The 17,506-nt window shown below is 37.0% G+C and overlaps 1 long non-coding RNA gene across 1 annotated transcript in view; it reads right to left on the reverse strand.

The window, feature by feature from the left end:
- Window positions 1-3,864: 3,864 nt before the first annotated feature.
- LOC110206799 (uncharacterized) overlaps window positions 3,865-17,506 on the reverse strand; it is a 62,079-nt gene continuing 48,437 nt past the window's right edge. Inside the window, exon 4 of the long non-coding RNA XR_002324016.2 lies at window positions 3,865-4,755. This is a non-coding gene — a long non-coding RNA (uncharacterized LOC110206799). The remainder of the gene's footprint in view (window positions 4,756-17,506) is intronic.

Genomic DNA, 17,506 nt, shown 5'->3' on the forward strand with positions numbered 1-17,506 from the left:
GTGGGGTCTCCACTTTATACCTTCCCAGAATAAAAATATTCTGCTGTAGTCATTACTCCTCTATTAGAATATAAGCTCTTGAAAATGTTTGTATCCTCAGTCCATAGTACAATGCCTGGCACATAGTAAGTATTTAATAAATTCTTTTTCATCATTCTCTCATTCTTTTGTCTGCCTATTTGCTGGTATCTCTTCAAGATTCTTGGTCCTAAACAGCTTTCTGATTTGGGATTAGAAACTTCCTTTTAACTCCTTTTCAATTCCTAATTATGACTTTGTTTCTACTGAGCCCATTTGGGAGATTCTGATCCCCTAAACCCAGAGAAGTTATATGGGGAGGGGGTTAGAAGATCAAGCTTCTCCTGGTATCCAACATTCTTCCAGTGTCATGAAAATGAAGCTAGGATCAGGAACAAGACTAGCTAAAGAAGGCAGGTTGTCAGTCTCTCTCCCTGTTCACATTATTTGCATTCTTGCCTTTTAAAATCTATCTATCTATCTATCTATCTATCTATCTATCTATCTATCTATCTATCTATCTATCTATCCATCTATCTATCTATCGAGATATCACAGTGTCATGTCAATCAAATTCCACAAAAAATTATTTTATAGAGCTAGAAAAAAAATCATAACAAAATTCCACTCTATCAAAGTGAGATGGACAGTATTATGTCTTAGTATCTCCATTTTATAGATGAAGAGCCCAGACTCAGAGAGCCTATCTTACTCTCTATCACACAGTTAAAAAGTTTTGGATGTAAAATTCAAACCTATCTCTCTTAACTCCATGTCTGATGCTTTTCCCACTGGGGTTGGGGAAAGACCTCTCCCATTTTAAAGATGAGAACATTAAGGTCCAGGGGAGTGAACTGATTTGCTCTAGACTACACAGTTAGTATATGGAAGAATTGGGTCTAGAGTCCCAGTGTCCAGTTGCTAGATCAAATACTCAGTAGGGAGTGGTGATTCATTACATAGGAAAATCTCATTTGGCAACAAAACAAAACAAAAAAGTCCAGGAATTAGGATTTGGCATCTGTGAAATAATACTGTATTTTTTTTATCCTAAACCTAACATATGTGTTCAATGCAGGTAACCACATGCAGAAAGGAGTCCAATCCTTCCCCATCCCCTATTGTCTGTATACCAGGGTACTCATTAGTTGGAAGGACTTGGGCTCTCAGCTCCATGTAGTGCAAAATAAATAGTTCTGCTTTGTCTTTGAAAATCTGAGGGAATGAAACACAAGTTGTGGTTGAGCAATTAAATGCATAAAAGTTGGAAAAATTTTGTCTTTTTGTTTTTCCTAATATAGCTCAGTGAGGCCCAGGGAGAAATGATAGTGTCAAGAATTGACAAGCAATTAGTGCTACGGTCCCAGCAGAGACCAAGGGAAATCTGGTTGGGAAAGAAGGCTGGGGGTGGAGACCTGAGTGTCGGTTCTCATTCTTTCTCAGCGTTATAGGGCAGCAGCAGGAAGAGTACTGTCATCTGGATTGTAGCCTGACCCCCTTCTCTCCCTGTATCCAAATTCTACCAAGGATGGAGTCATATATTTTACTTTATCTGGCTATTCTCATCACCCCTTGCTGGATTTATTCTAACACCTTCCTAAAGGTTCTCCCTGCCTCTGGCCTCTCCTCATTCTAATCCATCCTCCACACAACTACCAAAATTATTTTCTTAAAGTATAGGTCTAACCATGTCTCTCCCCAACTCAATAAACCCAAGTGGCTCCCTAGTACCCCTAGGATCAAATATAAATCTCTCTGTTTGGCTTTGAAATACCTTCTCAACTTATTTTTCCGGCTCCCTTTAATATACGTTTTAGTCTAGCAAAGTGGTCTTCTCACTCTTCTCCATACATGGAAATCCTTCTCCCCTCTCTATACCTTTGACTGTCCTACATATATGTATCATACTTCTTCCTCCTAGAATCTCTAGTTTCTTTCAAGGCTCAGCTCAAGAGCTTTTTCCACGTGAAGCCTTCTCTGATACCCTGTTAGTGCCTTCTGCTAAAAATTATCTTGCAATGATTTTGTGTCTATTTTGAATGTACATATTTGTGCATGTTCAATAGAATGAAAATTCCTCACAGGTACTTTTTTCTTTGTGCTCCTCATGCCCAGCACAGTGTCTGGTACACAGATGGTGCTTAATAAATGCTTGTTGGTTGACCTATTAACTCATTGATAGAATCCAAAATTATTTCAAGTTTTCTAGACTGGGAAACAGAGGAAGGCAAATTGAGAAGGAGGCAGGAACAGAAAGAAAATGGCAAGTTTCTTCGGATGTATGTTGAATTTGAGGTTAGCAATGGATTCTAAACAGAGATGTCATACAAGTAGGTGGAAATTGGTCACTTAAGGACCATCATTTAAGCTGGATATATAGATTTGGAAGTCAACTACACAGAGTAAAAGCCCTGGAAACAGAAAAGATCTTTAAGGGAAAAGAGCTTCCAATCAAGGACAAATAAATGCATATCATGTGGTCTTCCAGGAAGGGGAGGTATCTTTCAAAATTAGCCAATCAGGAGAAAGTTGACTGCAATTTGGACAACAATTCATACTGTGGGGGAAAAGTTACAGAACAGGTACATCTAATTGCCTGCAGGGTAGGGAAGCATTTGGAAAGACTGAAAAAGAGAGCTGATTCTTAACATCCCTGAGTAATACAGGAAATGTTTCAACTCAAGTGAAAGCTGAAGCAAACGCCCCCCTCCCCTTTTTTTTGTACTCTGATAATGGGAACCCAAGAAGAATGATTGATTCATCTTCACTATATGTCAATAAATAAAAGATCAGTCCTTTGGAGAGAGAAGGCCAAGGCAGATAAGTCATTGCCCCAAATTCAGTTATATCTTCCATGGTTTCCCTTCTGCTCCTGCTTTAGGGAGGGTTATTAAATGTTTTGCTTTTAATCAGAACCAATTGTGACATTTTTCCCAGGGTTTGCCCTGAATGCCCTAAGGGAAGGCACATGATCAAATTGCCCTATTTGAGGGAAAGGTTTGTCCTCCACTGGAAGAACAGATATGGATTAGATCAAATTTCTGCAACACCTTTCTGCTAAAGAAGAGGATGCTAGCTTTCCAGATTGTTTGAAACAATCTCTGAGTCAATAGGAATTCTTGCTAATCTTAGAGCTTCTCACTGGCTATTCCCTTGCTTTCTCTTTCACCGTAAGGAAATCAGTAAATCCAGGGCAGATATTGCTTTGAGTCATATTTTACACTTTTAGTAAAGTTTTTTTTTCTTTCCCCTAAGCTAATGCTTCATTAGTTTTGGGCCTAGACCACTCTGTTTTAGGACTGTGTGCCTTAGTTGTCCTAATTATGCTGGTATCATCATTCCGGAGCGCAAATAAAAGTCTTCCTCAGACACTGTACCAGGGGGCTGCCTATTTCACCAAATCCTAAATGATTAGGCTGGGAGAGCTTGAAAACATATAAAACTCAACCTATTAAAATAGAATAAAAAATGCAACCCATAATCGTTAGTGTCAGAGCTGAAACTAGCTCATAGCAAACAGAATTTAGACTTAGGGCACCAATATCTGGGGGGGAAAGGAGCTACATTTTCTCTTCTTGATGATTGTTGCCGTCACAGGATAGAACTGCGCCTGGGCTGTTAACCTCCAGGGTTCTGTCACTATGGTTGCTCTCTGAGGCCCTACGTTTTCAATCTTCTAAGCTCTCTCCTAACTAATTGCCTTCATGGTGGAACTGACCTCAATGCTGTCACAGATGTATTGCATTAAACTGTATTCCCAACCATGTTGGTTCCTGTTTACAAAAACAAAAACTAGTTATATCTCTGAGTAGCACAGGAGAAGAAATAGTCAGTAAATGTGGTAATTTTATTGGAAACTTAGTGGGAAGGCTAAAAGCCATGGCATGTCAGATTTTCCTTATTTCTTTGAACTTTCTCTCCCACTAAGACAAGAGATCATCTTTGTTCTTCATTAACACCCTAATCTTGATCACAGAAAATTACATAAAGACCCTAAATAGTCAATGATTGACTGGTTAATAGAAAACCTACTACCAATGCTTTTCTCTGCCTATCTCATCAGCATTTCAGTGCCAGAGCATTCTTCCCTGTAGTCTTAAGTTCTTGAAGGAAGGCCACATACATACTTTATGGGTGTGCTTAATTGATAAATCCAGTGGGGAATGTCAGCTTGGCAAGTAAATTTATATTTAAATTTAGTTGCATACTTGTGATATGCAACTACTAAGGATAAAAAAGAGATTAGAACAAACCTTATCTCTGAATTTCACCATCATACAATTCAAACAATTTAAACAATTCAAACAATTTTCGTGCTTTAGTTATATAAAATAAATACTTTGAATACTCCAAGATGCTAATGAATCCCTGGTTTCAGTGATATGGCCACTCCCTCCAATGATATAGATTGCAATGTATCCATGTGGACCCATTCTTTGGTACTCTCGTCCAAATCCTCCCCCCAAATCCACCACAGACATACTGGGAGCCTTCCTCACATTCTCTTGTTGTATTATGGATACCAATGGGACACATAGTTAGTATAATAACCAGTAGTCCACTGGTTATTCCTTGCTTTCACTATGTGACTGGTCCATCTTTTTTTTTCAGTCATATTTTTTCTGACAACGTCCTTTATACTGATCCTTCAGCATATTTGCTTGCCATATGTTTCAACTCATTCATACCCACCACGTTGCTCTTCATTGCTCTTTGGGTAATCTTCAACTTCAGTTTCTGAAACATGATACACAAATTGTCGTCATACAACAGTGAAGAATATTAGTGTTGGAAAAGATGGCCCTCGTTTTAGGGAGAAAAGTGGTGTCCTTAAAAGAACACTATAATTGCCCAGAGGAAATCCACCTTGCCTTCCTCATCCCATTCTATTCTGGTCCTGGCTCATGTATTATCCATTTGTAGTCTCTGCCCAAAGATAGATAAACTGATGGACTAGTTCTATGTGGTATTCATCCAACTACATATCATAGTCTGGATAACAGGCATTCTTCATCCCTTTAGGTTCCCCCCCCCATGGGGGAAAATTAGGCTAAATTATTTTTTATTATTTAAAAATATTTTTTAGGCAATTGGGGTTAAGTAACTTGCCCAGGGTCACACAGCTAGTAAGTATAGTGTTTGGTCTGAGGCCAGATTTGAACTCAGGTCGTCCTGACTTCAGGGCCAGTGCTCTATCCACTGTGCCACTTAGCTTCCTTTTATTATTATTTTAAAAAAAAATAGTAATGCTTTTATTTTTATGTCATCTAAATCTCCCCATCTCCTTTCTCCCTTTTTCCCCAGAAAGTCATCCCATATAACAGAGAACTCCTTAAAAAGAAAAAAACATGAAAAAGAATAGGAAAAAAAATCAGTAAAACCAATGGAAACATCAAAAATTCTACAGATACATGCCATGTGCCACAACCATAGACCTTCCACCTCTGCAGAGGAGTAGGAGTGAGTAGGTATCCTTTCATGTATCTTCTTTGGGGGCGAGCTTGTTCTTTGTAACTTTACGCCATTCGTTTTTTATTGTTTTGTGGTTGTTCTTTCCATTTCCACTCTTGAAGTCATTTTGTGTGTTGTTTTCTAGGCTCTGCATCAGCTCATGGAAGCCTAGGCCAAATTCCTTGGAATGATCATAGGTCCTATTTAGGAGACTCAGCAGTGTTCTGTGGTTTCATGCAAATGGCACATTTATATGAAAACAAAAGCATCCGGAGGACCTCCCCATCCGTAGGAATTCTTTGCCATTTGAACAGACTGCTCAACCTTCTCCATGACAGCTTGGGTGATTGTGCATCTCCCCATTTCATGCTTTGCTTGATATTAACTCTCAGAGGATCCTCAAACAAAGTGGGCTCTGTTGCTACTTCTTTCAAGTATCTTGTATAATTTTAATTTAAGCATCACACACTTGGGTAGACATCCCCCCTGACTTGCCCATGGGGTTGAGGCCTGTCAACCTGGTTTAACCCTTCTGCCGAGATGCTTTTACTGGGGTGTAGCCACTGCTTATCTTATAGCTTTTTGGAGCCACAGGTAAGAGTTGGATGCAGGTAGACACCAAAGGTGGTTGAGCAGCCCTGAAAAGGACATGGCGAGATCTCACACCAGAGGCACTAGTCTTCACTGAACCATCTTGGCAGACAGGCTAAACCAGGCTGAGGGCAACCGACAGGCTTCAAAACCGCTGTGAGTTAAGGGGATGTCTACCTCAAGCATGTGAAGACTTCCCCCATGGAATGAGTGGATAAGAACAATTTGTTCCAAGGGCCATGATGGTGCCTGAAGCAGGCTGGTTGATTGGTTATTGTCCTTCGTTCTTGAAGGGGATCAAAATGACATCACTATGCTATGGCCGTTCAGACCAATACGAGCTTGGAATGTTTAACCGTAAATCAGGACAAATAGTCCCGTGAACATTTGGGGTGGATTATCTAAATTTGTGCATCTTGCATTTCTATCAAGCTATTTCAATTCTACTTTGCTCATAGAGCACAGCACCTTCTCTGATGTGGGCACACCATGCTGAGCGGTCCTGTGTCTGTGTCTCCCAGGTTGCACAATCAATTCCAAAGTTCTTAAGAGAGACCTTGAGAGTGTCCTTGTATTGTTTCTTCTGGCCACCATGTGAACACTTGTCCTACATGAGTTCTCCATAAAATAGTTTTTTTGGCAAGCATACATTTTGCATTCAAACAATGTGGCCAGCCCATTGGAGTTGCGCTCTCTGTTTTTGTTTTGTTTTTTGCTTTTTGGTGAGGCAATTGGGGTTAAGTGACTTGCCCAGGGTCACACAGCTAGTAAGTGTCAAGTGTCTGAGGTCAGATTTGAACTCAGGTTCTCCTGACTCCAAGGCCAGAGCTATATCATGTGTACCACCTAGCTGCCCAGAGTTGCACTCTCTGAAGCAGAGCTTGAATGCTTAGCAGTTTAGTTTGAAAAAGGACCTCAATGTCTGGTATCTTATCCTGCCAGGTGATCTTCAAAATCTTCCTAAAACAATTCAAATGGAAGTGATTCAATTTCCTGAAGTTGGCACTGCGGAGAGCTTAGAGCTTGATCAGTCATCAAAGACACTAAGGTCATCTACTACATCTTGGGATATTGTCAGTTGTCCTAACTTTTGTCTTGCCATTGGACTCTAATGAAGTGGGAAGAGAGAGTGGAACTAATGACTTTATATAACTCTGCCTCCAATCACTTCAATGAAATTCATGGGCAACTTAAGACATCATCCCATAATGTCATTGGTCCTCTTTGAAAAGGAAGGACAAACAACAATACATGCGTGGGATGCACCTTGTTAAAGCAAAGCCTTTAAGGTGGGGTCTTGTTTTCTCTACACCTTTCAATCCATAATGTGATTATATAGTTGTATTCAGCTACTGAATATTATTTGAGTTATAGCAGAGAAGTCAGGAACAACTAGGACAGGATATTGTAGGCGTTGTCAAATAAGGTTTCTGTGCTGGATGTTTTTGTTTCAATTCAATGTTTTAATTACAAAAAAGCATTCAATGTGTGGAGAATGACTGTGATGTAAAGATAAAAGATATTAATGAAAATATTTTTAAAAGAATATTATTTATGAAAGGTGGCCTATTCCCTTCTTTCTCATATTTCCATCAAGGATGTCCTCAATACATCTGTAGATTATTTTCATAAAAATGTGTAGAGATGGAAAAGTAGGAATATCATTTGGTAGTCCTTGATAAGCCCTCATTTGCCTTCATTTCCTGGTAGAAATGAGGTCTAAATTTAGTATCTTCCTCTTTCAAATACCTTGAGAATCAACCTTCAATGTCTTCAAAATTGTGTGGCCTCCAGTATGACCTCCTCTGTATACACTTGGTTTTGTCCAAATGCTTTTTTCCATCTTTGTTTTCTTTTTCTTTTTTTCAGTCATGCAAGACATATCCCCATTTTTGTTTTCTTCAGTGCCATTTTTATTTCCTAATACATCAAATCTAAGATGGTGATGGCAAAGCCCATTTGTGGTGGTATAACTGTCTTTGATGACAAAAAAGTATACGTTATAAACATTTTTACAGATCTTTTCTCTGTTTATTCTGTTATTCTCCTTGCAGTTTAATCCTTAAGTAACATCAGAATAGTTTAATTTAGTTGGGTCTTTCACCAAGCTTACTTTAAACTTACTTTTCATTCTACTACTTTTCAGTTTTTCGAGGCAATACTATTCACAGTCTTATACTGTCCACCTTGATAATATATTCCAAATGAGTTTATATTTTAAACTGCTATTACTTTTAGTTGCCATATCTCTGATTTGCAAAGAGATCTCCTGTCTGCTGGCTGTCATTTCCTTATAATTGATTTACATCAGCTAAACTTCTTTAGGAAATGGCTATAATGATTCAAAAACTTAAGGAAGAAAATATTCCTTGAAAGCTAGAATTGGGGAAGAGGAAGCTAATGATGTTCTAAGACACCAAGAAATCATAAGGCAAAATCAAAAGAATGAAAAAACAGAAGAGAAAGTGAAACATCTCATCAGAAAAACAACTGATCTGGAGAACAGATTGAGGAGAAATAATATGAGAATAGTCAAACTACCTGAAAATTACAATTAAAAAAAATATTGACACAGTATTATAAGAAATTATCAAGGAAAATTTCCTTGAAGTTCTAGAACAAGAAGGCAAAGCAGAAATAGAAAAAAATCTACCAATCATCACCTGAAAGAGATCTCAGGAGGAAAACTTATGGGAATATCATAGCCAAGTTTCAAAGCTCACAGGTTAAGGGGAAAATATTGTAAGCAACAAGAAGAAAACAATTTAAATATGGAGCTACAGTAATGATTACACAAGACCTAGCAGCTACTATGTTGAAGGACTACAGATCTTGGAATTCTATATTTCACAGAGCAAAAGATCTGGGGGTTACTACCAAGGGACACTTACCCAGCAAAGTTAAGTATGATCCTGAATGAAAAAAGAAAAGGTAATTTAAGGAACTGAAAGACTTTCAGGTTTTTATGACAAAAACCCTGGATCTTAAGGGAAAATTTAACATATAACACCCAGGAGAAATATCAGGTAAACATTAAAGACCAATTATAAGGGACTCAATAAGGTCAAATTGTTTACTTTGTATAAGTGAAAATATTAGCAGTACTCTTGTGATTATCATCATTATTTGGGTAGTTTGAAAGAAAGGTTTGGGCTAAGCTGAGTATGATGGGGTGATTTAAAAAAAATAAAAATATAGGGAGGGATAAAAAAGGAGTAATTATCTCATATAAATGAGGCATAAAAGGAAAAACTGTTACAGAAGAAGCTAGTAGAGGGGGGGATGGATACTGCTGGAAACTAACTCTCATTGGGAATGGGTTAAAGAGGGAACTCTCTCTCTCTCTCTCCATATATATGTATATGCATATATATCAAGAAGGGTATAAAAGTCTTCTAAATTCAGAAACAGATAAGAGGACAAGGGGATAGGTTGGGGGAGGGGATAAGGGAGAGACTTTTAGAGGGGTGGGTAGATTAAGGAATAAGAGGGTATGGTAGTGGGTAGAAGTAAAGCAGAGGAGTGAGGAGAGATGGGCTAAATAGGGTGAGAAGGATAGGGAGGAAAAATAGGAAGGAGGAAAATACACAACAAGTAACTGTAGCTTAGAATGCAAATGGGACAAATATACCCATAAAACAGAAATGGATAGCAGATTAAAAATTTGAATTCAACAATATGTTGCTTTCAAGAAACATTATAAAAATGAGAGATATACACAAAGATAAAATAAAGGGCAGGAGTAGAATTAATCATGTAAAAAAAGCAGGGATAGAAATCATATCTCAGACAAATTTAAAGTTAAAATAGATTTGATCAAAAGAGAAAAGCTGAGAAACCAGACTACATGTCAGCAATATCATTCAATGTTGTTTAAGAACACTTAAAATATCTAGACAGTATAAAATATCAAAGTATATACCTGCCAAAATAGACACAGGAACTATATGAACATAAACATAAATACTTTTTATATAAATAAACTCAGATCTAAATAATTGAAGTAATATTTGTTGTTCATGGGTAGGTCAACCCAATATAATTTTAAGAATGATAATTTAACCTAACTAATCTTTTTATTCAGTGTCATCCCAATTAAATTGCTAAAAAATAATTTTACTGACTTAGAAAAAAATAGTAACAAAATTCATTTGGAAGAACAAAGGGTTAGGAACTTCAAAGAAACCAGGAAAAAAGATATAAAGGAAACAGATTCAGCAGTATTAGACTTTAAACTATATTATAAGGGAGAGCATTGTTGTAGTGTAAAAAGGATCATTTTAATTATTTTAAATTAAAATTTGCTCATATAAATAAAACCTATATAGCCAACAAGAGAAGGAATGTAGAAAATTGGGAAAAAAACTTTCATAGACATTCTCTCTGATAGGATGTGATTGGGGTGGAAAATTGCAGTGGACTAGGAAATGATGAGCTGGTTGATATAGAAAAACATGGAAAGATTTGGATCTATGAAGGAAGATGCTATCCATCCTCAGAGAAACAGATGAGAGGTGGAAATAAGCATAGTATGGTCTTACATAATATGTATATGAGTGTATATGTGTGTATGCATGTATGTTTATAGATAGCTATGTATATGTATCTATCTACCCATGCTTAATTGTAGCTTTCTTTAGGGTGGGGGAAAGGGAGGAGGAAAAATAAAGTAAAAAGTGCACATCAGAGAACAAAAGAAAACCAACAAGAAAGCAAAGAAAAGCTGGGCAGCTTTAAAAACAATGTGTAGTATTTATTACATAGGTTTTCTTGAAATAGAAATTTATTGTTTTATATTGAGTCCTCTCTTATGGTCTGTGGTATACATGGTAATTTTTTTCTCCCCTCATTTTGTATTTAAGTTTAAAATTTAAAAATTTACAGAAAAAAAGAAAATGGTTCTAATGAATGCTGGAATTTCATTTCCCTATTCATTGATATTTGCTATCAATAGCTTTTTTAAATCGGTCAGGTTGGAGTTATTTTAATTAAATGACTTTTCTTTTTGTCATTTTTATTCTTCTAGTTTTATATTAATTTTAATCAATTAATACCTCACATGAGTAATTAGTTAATACCCTTTCCTAAAAACATAATTGATTTCATTTTTATGTATTTTGGATTTGCAATGTCTAGCCCTCCCCCTCCCCTACTTCTTTTCTTAAAGAACACATAAGGGTAAGGATTCTGGGCAGTCTGTAAGCTCTTGGCCTTTCTCCTTGCTTACTCTTCTACCATATTTTCACATATACACACATTAAAATAACAAACACTTTTGTTTACAGACAAATACTTGTTTACTAACTCCTTTTTACCCACCTTTGCATTGAAGTAAACAAATATCAAAGTATTTGTTGATTTAATTTAAATGGGCTTTTGTCTAGCTTTTCCTAGAATTTCTCTACCTCTTCATCCCCTGGAACTGATGTTGATATTTAAGTTGCGTTTATTTGCATCATAGTGTTTTGGCAAATACTTATTGTGAGTAATATAAGCAATACAAGGTGACCTAATGTCCCATGAAGTGGTATCTCTTGTTGCCTTTGTACACTTGATGAATTTAAAATCTCCAACTCCTTTCTTTCCCTCTCCAAGAAGAACATGAGAAGCATTCTTCCATTAAACTTCAAAGTCCTTTTGTTTCCTAGTTTCATTTATAGTGGGAGTGCCAAGAATTATCAGATTAATTTCTTCCAATAATATGCCCATTGGACAATGGCCTGACATCTATAGTACCTTACAGTTAAGTTACCTTTTATAGACAATTTAAAAACAGTGTGAATCTTAGCAACCTTTGTTCCCTTTTCTGCTACTCTGCTATGGTTATAGCAGAAGCAGAAGGGGGGCTACACAGGATATTATCATGTAGGCCTTTTTGTAGTTTTCTTTGTTTCGTGGATCACCATGACAAAAGGAATTAATCACTGATTCACCAATCTACTGGTAATGAGTTTCTCTGTACTTCTGTAGGCAGATCCTCAGAAAGTAGATATAGTTTATTGTTGGGGCCATAATTAAAACCTTTCCAAAATGATAGACCTTGCTTAGTTTTACTGGCATAGCATTTAAGAAACCAGGTTGACCTCTGTGCATGATATTATATCAGAGAAAAACTTTAATACTTAAAATATAAAAATACATAAATACTGAAAAGTAATACTTAAAAATAAAATTAAGACCACTATGGTCGTAAATGGTCGCATACTGGAAATTAAGTGGTGCAGTGGATAGAGTGCCAGGCCTGGAGTCAGGAAGACTCATTTTTGTGAGTTCAAATCTGGTCTCAGACACTTAGGAGCTGTGTGACCCTAAGGCAAGTCACTCAACCCTGTTCGCCTCAGTTTCCTCAACTGTAGAATGAGCTAGAGAAGGAAATGGCAAACTACCCCATTATCTTTGCCAAGAAAACCCCAAGAAGGGTCATGAGGAGTTGGACATGATCAAAAATGACCGAACCACAACAGTGGTCATAAAGTGACCAAAATGCCATTTGAACTTCATGTCATTTTCATACTTGTATTCTGAAGGAATTCTTACTTGGATTGATCCTCATGTAATGAGCTCAAATGTCCTTCCCTCTGTTTTCTTGTTGGAGAAAATGTCACTCTTAAAAACAGATATGGGCAAAGAAAAACCATAAAAATACCAATATTGCTAAATATCAGGCTAATACTTCTTTAAAGTGTCATTCCAGTTAAATGTGTATCTCTACAAGTGAAATTACTTAGCTAGCAGCAAACATTTTTACTTTATTTCACTACTGTATCTTGAGCATAAATGGTAAACCCAGAGAGATGATAGGTTGGTGAAATATTTTTGTGAGGTGTTGGGTTTTGTCTTTTCCCTTTTTGGTGTAAAAAAAAATACTGGACTTGGAGTTAGAAGACCTGAGTTTAGTTCAAATCCTGGCTCTGCTATTTTCTTAAAAAAAAAAAAGGAAAAAAAAGCTCTATTGAGACTCTTGTTTTTATGTCATGGCCATTTCTGGATATTCCCTCTAACCCACCTAGGAGCCTTCCTTTGTAATAAAGAAAAATAGTTAAATAAAACCAACAGACACAGCAACTGAGACTGACAATGTATGCAACATTCCATTCCGATAGACCTCTCCTCCCTCATTTTCCCAAGGAGAGAAGGGGGGGTGCCTTTCCTCATCTTTTCTCTGTGACCAATTATAAAATTGTTCATTACATTTACATAGTCTTTAGATTCGTTCTTTGCTACTTACAGTAGTGTTCAAATTAGTTGTGACAAAGTAAAATTATCAAAGCTACTGATGTATAATAAATCTTCTAAATTTTTTCACCTAAAATTTTAAAATATGTAATATGTTTTTCTCTTGCTGCAATCAATTGTTTTACATGATTTGATGTTGAATTCATGGAATTTTGACACATATTCTTTAATTCTTCATCATGAAAGCACACTTTTCTCAAGCTGGATATTAAGTACCTCTTTGATGTATAACCCATTTCTCCAAGTCTAGCCTTGATTATAGTCCATAGGTTTTCAATAGGGTTTAAATTGCATAAGTTTCCATTGCCACTGAAATATATTTAACTCTATCTTTTGGATAAATTTTTTAACTTTTCATGACATGAAAGCGTGGCACAATTTTATGATGCAGTGTTGTATCTCCGTTTGGGAATTACTATTATTCCAAAAATAATTCTGCTTCTCAGGATATCAATATTTTGATCAAAGTTCATTATTCCTTCATTGGGAATAAGAATTCCAGACCCCACTGAAGTAAAAAAAAATCACACAAACTTCCTGGGGAGGGCATTTTACAGTATGATGAAGATATCTAGATCTTTCAGAAGCAAATGATGGGTATAAGGGTAGGGAAGGAACTGATTCATAAAATGGATGACCCTTAGCAGACATATGAGTTTTCTGTTCCAATTTAGGTTACTCTATGTACCCTACCCATTTCACTTCCCAGAGATTAAGTCTTCCCAGTGCCTTCATTAAGTTTGCTGATGTTATTAATTCTGACTCTATACACCCTACTCCATTCCTTACATTCAGGGAGCAGATCTCTTGTTACCTTGACCTAGTATGTTGATATTATTTCTTCTTACCTTCACTCCAGATCTATCACAAATAGGAAACCATTTACCCAGTTTCCCCTGTTACCAACTTTTCTCTGTTCCCTGAATCATACTTTCCTGTTGCTTCTTTTAGGGAAACTTCTATCAGCTACCAAGGTGACTCCTGCTATCTACCAGAATGCCTCTGGCAATACAGAATCCTTAATTGTATGCCATATTGCCTGATTAGATAACAGTTTCCGGGTGTTAATGACTATCTTTCGTCAGCACTAAAAAAGCATGTAATCTGTCTTGGAACCTTAGATTCCTCATCTGTAAAATGAAAACAATAATGCTTGCACTGCTTACCTTACAGAGTTTTGTAAGAATGAAATAAGATCATGCATACAAAATATTTTTAAACCATAAGTACTGCGTCAATATTGCTTTTGTTGTCGACAGGGCTGTGGCCCCTTTAACTGAGCTTTTACTTGAAGTGGAAATGAAACATTAGAAAGGGGGAATGTGCTTTCAGGAGCCATTGGTTCCATTAGCAAGCATATCATTTAACAATCACAAAGACATAGTTCCCAGAATAAATCATCTCCAACTCAATTCCTATCCGTTACTGGCAGGGAATTTAGGCAGAGTAGTATAGTAGTATGACTGACAGAATGAAGCTGTAAGAGGCTTACAGTTACACAATGACTTGAGTAGCAAAGGGAACGATGACTAATATTCTGGGTTGGCAAGGCACGTGGGGAAATTTTGGTTTTCTAGTACTTCATAGATGACCCAGCTATAAATAAATGATGCTACACTGGGTTTCCCATTATTTGCCACCATTCCTATTTACTGGTGATTGCATCCTTATTCCTTTTAATCTCAGATCATTTTCTTGGAAAAGTTCATCTTGACTTTTATATGTATAATACAGACTTCATAATCAGTGGATATGAGCAGGGCTTTAATTACTTTAAGCATCAATAACCCTTTTTAGAGTCCTCCTTTCCAGTGTCCAGAACTGAACACAAGATTACAGATCTGGTCTGACTAGGACAGAATATACCTGGAAGTATCTCTATCTTGGTCTTAGACATCGTGCCTCTTTTAACACAAACTAAGATTTAATTAGCTTTCTTAGCTGCCATATCATACTGTTACTCATATTGAATTTCAAGTCCACTAACATACCAAAATATTTTTCAGAGAAACTTCTATCTAACCATTTTCCCCCAATTTGTACTTGTGAATTGATTCCTTAAACCCAAGAGTACAGTAGACCAAATCCTTGATCAGATAGGTAGCTAAGTGGTACGGTGGATAGATCTCTGGACTTGGAGTAAGGAAGACCTGAGTTCAAATATAGCCCTAGACACTGTGTAGCTGTGTGATCTTGGACCACTTACTTAGCCCTTGCCTGCATCAGTTTCCTCATCTGTAAAATGGGAAAAATAATAGTACCTACCTCCCAGGGTTACTATAAGGATCAAATGAGATACTATTTGTAAAGTGCTCTGAAAACCTTGAATATTCATGGAAGCTATTTACAATGATTAAATTTCAGCTCATCAGATTCATTCCAATGTTCTAGGCTGTCACAATCTTTTTGAATCCTGAAAGTTATATCCAGTGTGTTAATTATTCCTCCCAACTTTGTGTCATCTTCAAATTTGATAAAAAGGTTAAATACCACATGGTCAAGGACAAATTCCAAGAGCCCATCCCTGAAGACCTTCTTCCAAGCTGATAATGAACAATTAATGACTATTCTTTGGGTCTGGCTATTCAACCAATTCTGAAATCACATAGCTATTCTCTAGTCTAGCCAAAAAATACTTTCCAGGGGCAGCTAGGTGGTGCAGTGGATAGAGCACCGGCCCTGAAGTCAGGAGGACCTGAGTTCAAATCTGGTCTCAGACAAAACACTTGACACTTACTAGCTGTGTGACCCTGGGCAAGTCACTTAACCCCAAATGCCTCAAAAAAAAAAGAAAGAACAAAAAATACTTTCCCCTTTTTCAAAACGAGTAACATGAAAGACTTTTTGTCAAATTCTTTGCTAAACTCTAGGGAATTTGCAACTATAGCTTTTCCCCAATGTAAGTCTAACAATGCTGTTGACAAAGGAAATAATGTTAGCCAGGTATAATTAGTTTTTGAGGAAGCCATGCTAGTTCTTTGTGGTCATCACATCTTTTCCTAGTTATTTGCTAAGCATCCCTTTCATGAACGTAGACAGTATTTCATTCAATTAATTTTTTAATTTGATTTTAATTAATTTTAAATTTTAATTTCAAAATTAATTTTAATTTCATTTTATTTATGTTAAGAAGCTCTTAAAAGAAGAGTTTTGAAGGCCTGGGTTTAGGATCACAGACAGTATTTTCATTATTTTCAGTAATTTTTCAGTTGTGTCTGACTCTTTGTGACCTTATTTGGGGTTTTCTTAGCAAAGATACTGGAGTGGTTTGACATTTCCTTCTCCAGTTTATTTTACAGATGAGGAAACTGAAACGAATAGGGCCAGGTGATTTGCCCAGGGTCACACAGCTAGTAAGTGTCTAAGGCCAGATTTGAACTCATGAAGATGAGTCTTCCTGACTCCAGGCCTTGTGCCCTATCTATTGTACCACCTAGCTGTCCCAGTAATGAAATAATTGTCATTATTTCCACAAAGCAAAGGTAGGGATTTCAGAAAGGAAAGTTAAGGTAGGTGAGGTAGGAAATTTAAGGTAGGGACTTCAGAAAGAGAAGTTAAAGTAGTTAAGTTGGGTTCAGAAAGGTACTCTACTAGAAATGGGAAGTAAATAGCAGGTATGAGGCTGATGTCACAGAATGCAGTCTGAATTTCTGGATCACATTTAAGATACACTTGTAAGATACACCTCTGCCTACAGGGATTAGCTGGATCCCTAAAGGACATCCCTCTGACACTTTGTGCTACATATTACGTTGTGTATGTGTAAGGGGACTTGGATCCTGATTGGCTAGGAAACAGCTCAGCCTGTCACATTGTAGATGACATATATGAGGCAGACATGACTTCAGATTGTTAGAGGACACTTTGGAGAAAGTTCAAGGAGAAGGTTGAAGGAGGACAGCACAAACTTTTGAACAGCAGGCTGGACATTTCTTCAGAGCTGCAGACATATGGAAAAGCCAGCCCCCAACATGTCCCTTGATTTCCAGCATTCACAATGCTAGAGACTGTGACAGGAGTGAATTCCCCAGTGGTGAGATAGCTGTTTCCTTGTTTGAGCTGAGATTTTGATCTTGCTCCTAAATCAAAGAGTTCATTTATTGTGGTGTATTTTATTGTCTATCCTAATCTGTGTAACTCTTTGAGTTCTGTTTACTGTTCTGCTTGATAAGAAGGTTTACCAGCTATTTGTGATGGTCTTTTGGGTAAC

The sequence above is a fragment of the Phascolarctos cinereus genome, unplaced genomic scaffold (assembly GCF_003287225.1).
Source record: "Phascolarctos cinereus isolate Bilbo 61053 unplaced genomic scaffold, phaCin_HiC Scaffold_5;HRSCAF=322, whole genome shotgun sequence".
In the NCBI taxonomy this organism is placed as follows: Eukaryota; Metazoa; Chordata; class Mammalia; order Diprotodontia; family Phascolarctidae; genus Phascolarctos; species Phascolarctos cinereus.